Source organism: Lissotriton vulgaris, unplaced genomic scaffold (assembly GCF_964263255.1).
Source record: "Lissotriton vulgaris unplaced genomic scaffold, aLisVul1.2 SCAFFOLD_299, whole genome shotgun sequence".
Lineage (NCBI taxonomy): Eukaryota > Metazoa > Chordata > Amphibia > Caudata > Salamandridae > Lissotriton > Lissotriton vulgaris.
Window position 1 is genome coordinate 947,383 of NW_028246289.1, and position 12,296 is coordinate 959,678.

Consider the following 12,296-nt stretch of genomic DNA (forward strand, 5'->3'; position numbering starts at 1 on the left):
AGTCTTCCAACTTCCACTGCAAGTCCACCACCACCTTTTCTTGTTCCACCTTAAAAGTTTTCCAGTCTGTTACCTCATCTTCCACTCTGCTAGTCCTTTCTTCAACTTGGGTTACTCTTACTTCCACCTCATCCTGTTTCCTGCTTACTCTTCTGATAGAGGCTTGTAACTTCTTTGTGTCTCTTTTCGCTCTTCTGCTTTCAGCTCTAGCCTCGGAGTGCATCTGTTTCAATGTACCAAACAACATTTCCAATGTCACATTTTGCGAGTTTCCTGTGTCCCCATTTTCACCCTCTTTTTGATCTCTTTCTTGATATGTCTCTGATGTTGCGGAATAGTCCCATGACAATTTTTTATCCATACTGTTTCTAGACCCTCTTACGTCTTTTCTCATTCCAGCTCTCTTTTTCTTCCTAGTCGTCTGGTCCCTGGAACTTTTACTTGCTTCAGAATCATTTGACAGGTCCGTACTAGTACCCTCCTCCTCCTCGTCTTCTGGGCCGCTAATATCCGTGGTATCAGAGCCCTCATTGACTGAAAAGAACTCAGGCGAGCCACCCCTGGCACCCCTGTCATCTCTTCCTCCTCTGCCATCCTCCTGGCCTGCTACAAGGTCTTGCAGATCCCTAAGGCTCTGTGCGCTCCCCCAACTTGTATCTCTATGGGTTAAAGCTCTACTGTTTAAGCCAAGTTCGACACTCCTTAATGCATCCAACATTTGGGAATTGTTGCGCTTTTCAAGCTGTTCCAGCGCATTACCTTTTGAACTACCGCTGCCGCTCTCCTCACTCGTCTTTTCCAGCTCTGTGCTCACGCCTGCATTCTGCGGGCTGTCTCCTTCGGCCTTCCGTGGTTGCCGGGCAACCGAGCCCTCGACGCTCTGCGTCCTCGCGGTCTGCTGCCGTGCTGTGTTTCCGGCATCTGTATCCAGCCCGTTTACCGAGCTCAAGGCTCGCGCCTCAGTCTCAGTCTGCTGTGTTACCACATCGTCACTAACTGCATCAGGCTGTTGAAAGTCAGGCGCTTGTACCTGAATCATCGGGAGTGCCTTTGCTGTGAATGACTCCGGTAATGTAGACTGCCGCATTTGCTCTTTTGTTATAAGCGCTTGTGCTCGCTGGCGCTTTACTTCTGCTTCTGAGGCTGTCTCTCTCGCAGCTTTGCTCGCTGTGAGTCGGGTCTCCGGTTTGGCTTCCGCCTTCTTCTCTGGTTTCTCCGTTTTCTTTAGCGAGGTTAGTTTGGCGGGACGGTTAGTCTGATCCGATTGTTTCTTAGGAATATTTAAAGATAATTTTGGGATCGCACCCTCCTTCACTGCTTGGGCTTTAGTCAGCCCTGGTGTTTTATCCTTGTCTTTGTCCGTTTTATCCATTTTAGTTCTCTGTGACATCTTGAGAGCTGCCTTAGAAGCAGAGATTACTTCTCTCCAGTAATCAAGAAAAGCAGCCCCTCTATTCACAAAAGATGTCCAGCGTAGGCCTGCTGTATATCGGGACCATACATTAGCCAACATCCACATCCCCGTATCTCCTTAATCACGCCGATTCCATCAAGGGTGGGAGAGAGAGGAACTAGCGACTGTCTCCTACAAAGCTACAGCGGCCATCTTGCCGGGGGCAGCGCATTTAAGTGAAATATGGAGGGGTTGCTTTAAAGCATCTCCGCTTCATAGTGCAGGCAGCACTTTCAAGAGGCGAGAGAGATCCCTATGCAGTGATGTGCAGTGAGTGACAGCTCCCGCCCGAAGGTGGATGCCTGGAAGGTCATTGGGACTCCCTTTCTTCTCTCTCTCTCTCGGGCTGCTTTTAGCAGGTGCACTGAAATTATGCCACCTTTTTTGAGGCGCACTTTCAGTGCCTGTACTAAGGGTATGCTTGCTTCAGTACCCACATCCATAACACAGCGCAGACACAGAGGCAAAGGTAAAGGAACACACTCTCATGATAGCACTGTCTCAATTTGTGTGCCAGCGTGTTCAGTATTACAGAAGAGGATGAATAAGCATCGGTAGCCTATTATGTTATACTATTGTGCACTGGAGATGCAGAAAGTGGCCCACATGCCCATTTAACTTCAGGGCGCAATGTAAAGTATGGCCCTCATTAGACAAAAAAGTGGCCCACATTCTCAAATTAGGTTAGGTTTGAGTCTGTAAAGACATGCTGTATGGTATTTTTCAAAGTATGCAAGACTGTATGCATTTGAGTTTGCTGCAGGCAATGTTTGTGGTGATATGAGGGGAACTGAGACTTAAAAACTGGGCCACCTGGCTATAAAACAGGTCCAAAACTGCTTAAAAAAAGTCCCACACACTGATCTGTCAGATCAGCCCATTCTGCCTGATTGCTCTACAGGCCAGTCCGACCCTGCCTATTCGCCCATGCTGTATGCTGTAGTGGGCAGAAGAAAAGGTGAATATCACAAGAACAGATCAATAGATTAAGAGGGCTGTCAAATGGCCTCTGTAAGTAAGTCTACTATTTGTAAAATTTTCGTAAAACTAAAAGATCTTGTCCTCAGTGGCCAGTCTGACCTAAAAAGTGTGTTTCCCGTATTAACTACTATAGGAGCTTTGAACACAACTACAGCCCGAATGGCTGGACGGAATTACACCGAATTTTGCAGAAAGGTAGCTTTTGGTTTGCAGATCATCTTTCATTCATCTGGTGTAAATCAGTTCAGTATTTTTTTGAGAAATTAAGGAAAATCCAAATTTGTATATATATACGATAACAAAGCCTTCTTGAATAATGGCGAACTTGTGCAGAGATCTTCAGAGTTCTGATTGGTTGCCAACACTTCAAGCAGGAAGTGTTGGGAGTCATCTTGGGACTCGACTTCAGCCACGTCCCAAAACCAAACACAGAAAAAAGAAAAGGGGCAGGGTGGTAATACCCTGACCCTCTAACTCCGGTGCTGCAGCCCCCACCTCGTGAATATTGCAGTGAGTTAAAAAAAAAAGCACAGTCTCCCGCGCTTACTTTCAATATTGCCCTTGGGTGTTCCGGGGAATGGGGGCATGAGTTTTTGAATAAATAAAGAGGGAGCGCACAGGGGCCTCCTCCTAGGGCACATTTATATTCCGGGGACTACTAGTTTTCCGAGGCTCTAGTTTATATTAATGCGGGGGCTGGGAGAACCCACCCCCAATGGCTCCGGGGACCACCACCTCAATGTGGTCGAATGCAAAATGTAAGCATATACAGCCCTGGGGACCACCACCATGACACAGACAGCATCAATGAGTCCTTGATAAATGTAACTTCCAGCTAACCATGCCAATACGCTTCTTCATGCGCTGATTTTCTGTGCTGCAAGCTACATTTATCAAGGACTCAATCAAGGATTTGATACAGCATTCAATTACAAACCCGTTTTGGTTTGAGAAGGGGTGTTTGTGTAACATAACAGGTGCGAGCTGTAACGCCTAGAATCTGCACCATCTGCGCTTAGGTGCAAGGCGACAAAACGGCACAACCTTTGGAAGTAGAAGTTGTCATGCCCCATGACATGGATTTTGAGATGAAGTGGTGGCCAGCACACAAAGAGGAATTCGACACTGAGAGCCATGGGGTTCTCTTGGCAGGGACTTCATTTTCATTAAAATAAGCCCTTTCTCGCCCTTGAAATGTACCAATGCCATTATCAGGGCACCGCACACTGCATCAGCCGAATAGTGGGGGCTGGACACTTCTACTTTTGCAGATTGGACTGCAACAGTTTGAAACAGATTTTAAAACATGCATTATTTGAGCGGCACCGACTTGTTATAATACCAAGCTGTTGTGTTTGCTAATAATCAGAAGTTTTTTTAAATGAACTGTAAATTATTGCAATAACAATCTTATCTCAGTTGTGGTGACCGATTCACATATTGTGTGAGTAAAGCGGGGGCTGAGAAAAAGGGGGGAAAATAAAGTGAGTTACCCATGTTAATTCTCATAAGAATTTTAAAGATGATTACAGCTCGAACCGCTGAACAGAATGGCACCAAATTTCGAAGAAAGGTGGTTGTTGGTCCAATAAGCAACCGTTTTGTAAATTGGTGTGAATCCTTTTCAGTAGTTTGGGAGATATTAAAGAAAAATCAAATTTAGGGCAGTGAAAGTGAAGGCTCCTCGAACTCTCCGGATAACATGCTGAGATCTAATTGGTTGCCAACACTTCATCAGAAAGGTTTGGCAGTCATCTTGGTACTCGACTTGAGCTGAGTCCCTGAAAAAATGTTTAAAAAAAGAAAAGGGGGCATAGTAGGAATACTTGTGGCAAATCCGCAACTCCGGAAAAAATGTTTCAGAAAAGCCCCCTGTGGGCCATGTCCTGGGGACATTGTTAAAAAGAAGGAGAAGGGCGAAACTGAACCCCTGCCGGGGCTTAATGCATTAAAAAATGTGGGGAGCACACAGGGCTATAAGCCTTAGGAACACCACCTCCCCAGGGCTAAATAATGGTTAATTGGGTGCTCCACTCCCCACCCGATCTCTGTGGAACACCACCTTCCAGGGGCCAAATACTCTCAAAACAATGGGAGAGTGTGCCCCGCCCTAAGCAGAATAAAGGTCAGCAATTATAAGATAGAGGCGCAACAAAGATGAGAAACAAGCAGAAACAGGCAGAATAGAGGTCAGAAATTAGCAGAAAGAGGCAGAATAAAGGTCAAAAGCAAGCTGAAAGAGGGAAATAAAGATGAGAAAGAGCAGAAAGAGGCAGAATAAAGGTCAGATATGACAGAAACGACAGAAAGAGGCAAAATCGAGGTCAGGAGCAGCAAGAGGCAGGATCATGGTTTGAAACAAGCAAAAATAGGAAGAATAAAGGTGAAAAACAAGCACAAAAAGGAAGAATAAAGGTTAGAAACAAGAAGAAAGATGCAGAATAAAGGTCAGAAATGAGCAGAAAGAGGCAGACTAAGGTCAGAAACAAGCAGAAAGAGGCTAAATAAAGGCCAATAATGAGCAGATAGAGCCAAGATAACAGTGAGAAATGAGAACAAAAGGCAGAATAAAGGTCAGAAGGGAGCAGAAAGATGCAGAATAAAGGTCAGAAACAAGCAAAAAGATGCAGAATAAAGGTCAGAAATGAGCAGAAAGAGGCAGACTAAAGGTCAGAAACAAGCAGAAAGAGGCTAAATAAAGGCCAACAATGAGCAGATAGAGCCAAGATAACAGTGAGAAATGAGAACAAAAGGCAGAATAAAGGTCAGAAGGGAGCAGAAGGATGCAGAATAAAGGTCAGAAACAAGCAAAAAGAGGCAAAATAAAGGCCAGAAACTAGATGAAAGAGGCAAAATAAAGGTCAGTAGTGAGCAGGAAGAGGCAAAATAACAGGCAGAAAGAGAAAAAATAGAGGTGAGAAACGAGCAGCATTAAGCAAAATAAAGGTCAGAAATGAGCAGAAAGAGGCAGAATAAAGGTCAGTTGTGAGCAGAAAGAGGGAAAATAACGGGTAAAATGAGCAAAAAGAGGCATCATAGAGGGCAGGGGCAAGCAGAGAAGAAGTAGAAAAGCAAGCAGAAAATGAGCAGGGGAGGCACAAAACTGAAGGCAGCAGAGGTTGGCGGACTGCGGGCAAGCTGGACAAAAAGATCATCACAGGTGGAGCTGGCATGAGGACATGCTTCTGTGTGCCCCCCAACTTTTTTTTACCATGCACCCACTGAAAGACCCACTCACACACCCTCTCACAGACACACTCACACACCCACTCACCGAGTCACTCAGAGACTGACACACACACTTACAAACACATTCACTCATACACCCACTCACAGATCCATTTAAGCACTTATTCAGCCACTCACAGACCCACTGAGAGACTCACACATGCACTCACAAACCCACTCATACATCCACTCATAGACCCACTCGGAGACTCACACACCCACTCACAGACCTACTCAGACACTCATGCACCCACTCAGACACTCATCCGCCCACTCACAGACCCACTCAGAGACTCATGTACCATTTACTGACCCACTCAGAGACTCATGCACCCACTGACAGATCCTCACAGAGACTCACACACCCATTCCGAGACCCACTCAGACTCTTATAGACCCACCCACAGAACCACTGTGAAACTCACACAACCACTCACAGACCCACTCAGACACTCACGCACCTATTCACTCGCCAATTCAGTGACTCACACACCCACTCTCCAAAGTTTACAGGTAACAAACAGGACTTTTTTTAAACTTTGAAATTCACTAAAAAAAACAAAAGTTACAGGACATTATAGTTAGGAAATAGAATTTTAAAAACTATAGAAATTCACTTTAAAACACTTGTACACCCACTCACAGAGTCACTCAGACACTCATAAACCCAATTGCAGTCCTACTTAGACACTCACACACCCATACTGTCACTCACAGACCCTCTCACAGACAAACTTAGAGACATGCACCCAGTCACTCATACACTCAGAGACTCACACACTCACAGTCCCACACAGAGACCCACAGGACCAATCACATAACCACTCAGACATTCACGCTCCCAGTCATAGACTCACTGAGAGACTCATATATTTAGTCACAAACCCACTCAGACACTCATGCACCTACTCATTGACCCACTTAGACACTCATGTATCCACTCTCAGATTCAGTCAGACAGGTATATCCTTACTTACAAGTGCACAAAGGCACTCATGCAACTACTCACAGATTGACTGAGAGTCATGCAACAAATCACAGTCCCATTGAGACACTGATGCAGCCACTCATAGATGCACTAAGACAGTCATGCAGATTGTTACAGAAAGCATTGATAGACTGATGCACTATGTTACAGTTTCACTGAAGTAGGTTTACAGTGAATGAGAGACTTACTGATAGTGACGCATCCAGTTATAGATTACACTAAAAAAGTTATCTACTGTGTTATAAAGATATTAAGGGAGTTGAACATGCTAATGTGTAGTTATTTAGATAATAATATATTTAGTCTGTTGGTTATAAACCATCTTGCAGTTATACGTTTTGAATGTGGTGGTGGCTATTAAATGTCTGCATTTGTTTTATTTTGTGATGTATTCAGGCGGTTGCAGCTACCGACATCATTGTGACACCCGACGTCACTGCGAAAACAGTAAATCGGTTTAAAGAGTTGTTTTTATCCAAACTCCCTAAATAAATATCACTTTAAACAGTGCAGTAATAATCCCCTAGTGTCTAAAATACTGCATATATGTGTTTTAGACCTCTTAAAGGTGCAATTGTCATGGTTACCGGACTCATCACAACTCTCTGCATAGTCGCGGAAACAGGAAGTAGCTTTCAAGTAGTTTTTTGTTGAAGTTACTACTAAAATGTGTGTACAAAAATGTTCTTTAAGTTACTAAAGTCACTGACCTTGTCATGAGTGATGTATTAATTGAGGTTATAAGCAGTGCATTGCGTGGGCGTGAGTTATATTTAACTCCGCTAACTATAACCTCTGAATTTCACTGGTTTGATATGAGTGAAACCTGAGCCTAACTATGCATCTCTGTAACTTTTATTTTTTCAGTGAATATGTATATATATATATATATATATATATATTCACTGAAAAAACCATAGGTTATAGACCATATATAGTTAGGGATTAGCATTTACAAAACCTTATTTTACTTGCATAAAACCATTGAAATTCCATATATAGTTAGTTGCACTAACTATATATCGCGCACCCGCAATCCACTGCTAATAATGTCACATATTACATCATTCATGACATGGTCAGTGACATCACTGATGACATCACTGATGACATCTCAAATGACATCACTGATGACATCACTGATGACATCATCCAGTGACTGTATGTTGCAGTAAAGTAAAAATATGTCTTACATATTGATGAATGAGTGGATGTTTAAGTGTCTGGATGAAGGATTTAGTAGGTGCATGACTGACTGTATGAGAGAGTGATTAAATGTGTCTCACTGAGTGCATGGGTTAGTGACTAAACTGTCTTATTTTGTGCATCATTATGTCTGTTGTTCTGTAACCTGCTGCATGTGTTGATCAGTAGCTATATGAGTAACTATATGGGTTATTGATTGGTTGCCCAAGTATTTGTATGGGAGACTGAGTGTGTGTGTGAGCGGCTGGGAGGTGTATGACTCTGTGCATAGATGTGTGAGCAATTGATTCACTAGATGTATGGGTTCAAAAGTGCATGTCGAATCAGCTGTATGGGCGGTTGACTGTGTGCATGAGTGTATTGGTGAGTGAATGGATATCTCAGTGCTACATGTCAAAGTAAGTACATATGTAAAACACAGTACATGTGAGAGTTGACATATATAAATAACTGTGCATTAGAGCCAGTGAATGTGTGAGTGGCTGTATGGATCATTTTGAACTTTTATTAGGGATTATATAAGAGAGTAAATATGTGTTAGTATATGTTTGAATAAGTAAGGTGTGTATAACTGTATAGTTGAGGAAATGGAGGTGTGATTGATTCTTTGCATGACTGAATAGGTGTGTGAATAACTCCATGGATGAGTGACAGTCTGTGAGTGTCTGTTTACACTGAGTGTATCTAAGGTTATATTAGAGTCTGAAGAGGTTCATCGTATTATCACATGAATGATGTCATCAGTGATGTGATCAGTAATGTCAAATGAGATGTCATCAGTGATGTCATCAGTGATGTCATTTGAGATGTCATCAGTGACGTCATCAGTGATGTCACTGACCATGTCATGAATGATGTAATATGTGACATTATTAGCAGTGGATTGCGGGTGCGCGATATATAGTTAGTGCAACTAACTATATATGGAATTTCAATGGTTTTATGCAAGTAAAATAAGGTTTTGTAAATGCTAATCCCTAACTATATATGGTCTATAACCTATGGTTTTTTCAGTGAATTTTCAAGATTTTGTAAATGCAAATTCCTAACTATATATGGTCTATAACCTATGGTTTTTTCAGTGAATTTCATTGGTTTTTTAAAAGCTAATATCTATAGCTGTAAAATATATTCTTTATTACGTGACGTATCACATAGCCCGTGAGACGCCTCATGACGCATCGCACAACCGTGACGTATCGTCTCTGCAGCGCAAACAAAACCCGTAACGTAAGCGCGCCGGAGCACGCTTAGAGATATATATATATTTTTTTAACCTTAATTAGACAAAATCCACACGTGCACATATCTTGAGGCCTTGCAAAGGCACATCAAACAAACAGTCCCTACAATTTTGCCAAGTTTGGTGGAAATCTACTCCTTTAAATTTTATTTTACTGTTTCTCTTGATTTTTCCCTTGTTACGCTTACCGGAACGCTACCCGGTATGCAAACAAACGCTCCAAAAACACAATATGTCGGACTCCCGTTACGCTGCCGGTTAGCTGCCCGTTTTTTTTTCCCCGCGGGGAACTTTAATAGCCCCCTCATCAATCTTAGGGGTTCAGGAGGGGTCTACCTTACCCCTTTCCTTCATTTACAGCTTTTTGTTTTCCACCTCTTGTCTCTCAATCCCACCGAGAGACAAGATGGCGGCCGCTCCGGACTGTTTACAATGTTAACAGCCAATCAGCTTCTCCTCAGACTCCCGTTACGCTGCCGGTTAGCTGCCCAGTTAGCTGCCCGGTTCGCGTACCGGGACGGGCCTCTACGGCGAAAAATCGATTTTTTTTTTTTTTGCCCCGCGGGGCACTTTAATATCCCCCTCATCAATCCTAGGGGGTCAGGAGGGGTCTACCTTGCCCCCTTTCCTTCATTTCTCCCTTCGTTTTTCACCACCTCTTGTCTCTCGATCCTACAGAGAGACAAGATGGCAGCCGCACCGGACTGTTTACAATGTTGACAGCCAATCAGCTACTCCTCAGACTCCCGTTACGCTGCCGGTTAGCTGCCCGGTTAGCTGCCCGGTTCGCGTACCAAGACGCGTCTCTACGGCGAAAAAATCGGATTTTTTTTTTTTTGCCCCGCGTGGCTCTATAATATCCCCCTCATCAATCCTAGGGGGTCAGGAGGGGTCTACCTTGCCCCCTTTCCTTCATTTCCCCCTTTGTTTTGGCCTCCTCTTGTCTCTCGATCCTACCGAGAGACAAGATGGCGGCCGCTCCGGACTGTTTAGAATGTTGACAGACACCGGAGAGCCAATCAGCTTCGCTTCGCAAAGCTCCGTTACGCGAAAAGTACGCGAACCGGAGCGCTGCCCGGAGCGCTGTTACAGATATATATATTTTTTTGAACGTTAATTTCTCAAAATCCACTGGAGCACATATATTGAGACCTAGCAAAGGCACATCGGGCTAACAGTCCCTACAATTTTGCCAAGTTTCGTGCAAATCCATTCAGCCGTTCGAGCTAAAAGTGAGGCCAACCGCCCTATGGAAATTAACATGGGAAAAACGCGTTTTGGGACCCCCCTTTTTTCTCGGCCCCCCCTTGACAAACCCCCCCCAAATTTTCAGGGGCTGCTCAGAAACAAAATGTGCCATTTTCCTGAAAATTTCAGCCAATTCCGTCCACAAACGCCAAAGTTATTAGACATAGAATTTTCAAAAATCCCATAGAGAAAAAATCCTAACTATATATACCTACCGGCTATCGCCAGTAGGTAATATATATATATATATATATATATATATATATATATATATATATATATATATATATATATATATATATATATATATATATATATATATATATTTACTGAAAAAACCATAGGTTTCAGACCGGTTATAGTTAGGAATTAGCATTTAAAAAACCTATTAAATTCACTGAAAAAACCATAGGTTTCACACCAGTTATAGTTAGCTGGAAATTTTACTGACATAAAACCATTGAAATTCCCACGTTATAGTTAGTCGGACTCACTATAACTTGCGCGCCTGCAATGCACTGCTGATGACGTCACATATTACATCACTCATGACATGGTCAGTGACATCACTCATGACATCACTGATGACACCGTCCTTGTGACAGAGTGACTGACCTCCTTTCACTGTAAAGTAACCCTTGAAACACATATTCAAAAATAGAAACTAACATTTTCAAAAAAGTGGAGATATCTATACCAGTTGCAACAACCAATTCAGTAATTCCACCATTTATATACACATCCACTCATTCATCAACAGTTCTATATAGTCAGTCATACATATACTCACTCATCATATGTAGTGAGACACCTATACATCCGTTAACACACCGACAGTCTTCCAAAAGTTGCTCACACACATACTCACACATGCAAATAAACTATTGAACATCCATTTTTTTGCATATACAGCTATACACACTCTACCACCTTACTTCTAAAGAAACTTACACATACTTACTCTCTTAAAAAATCACTTATAGAAACACATACTTATTAAAACAAGAATTCTTTCAATCTCTCACTCTCATATATACTCACTTATATACATCAATACTCACATATACTAGATTAAAACATATGTAGTTACTGATAAAGACACTAGTAAGACAGTCATTCACTTACTAACACATACATATACACACTCATTCACCCATACAGTCCGGCACATATGCTGTCTTCAAAACACATACAAACAGTGAGTCAGTCATTTATGCATCTATGTGCTAAGTAACACTCCCACCAAATCATACAGACATTTATACTGATACTAAAAAAAACATCTAATAACTCATATACACACATATGTAGCTACTCTCCAACCCATGCAGCCACTTATACACAAAGTGAAACACTGATACATATATTTAAATATTTAAACATTACTCACTAATATATGTATTCACTAAGATACACTTAATAAGCCAGTTATTCAATATTTTTTTTTTTAAAAAACCATCCATTTAGACTTTTATTTAAACATTTATTCTCCCATCGACCTTTACATATACATATATAAAACATATTTATTTTTCAGAAAGACACACATTCACTGGATGGTGTCATCAGTGATGTCATGAGTGATGTCACTGACCATGTCATGAGTGATGTAATATGTGACGTCATCAGCAGTGCATTGCAGGCGCGCAGGTTATAGTGAGTCCGACTAACTATAACGTGGGAATTTCAATGGTTTTATGTCAGTAAAATTTCCAGCTAACTATAACTGGTGTGAAACCTATGGTTTTTTCAGTGAATTTAATAGGTTTTTTAAATGCTAATTCCTAACTATAACCGGTCTGAAACCTATGGTTTTTTCAGTGAATTTCATAGGTTTTTTAAATGCTAATTCCTAACTATAACTGGTGTGAAACCTATGGTTTTTTCAGTGAATTTCATAGGTTTTTTTAATGCTAATTCCTAACTATAAGTCTCACTTTATAAATAAG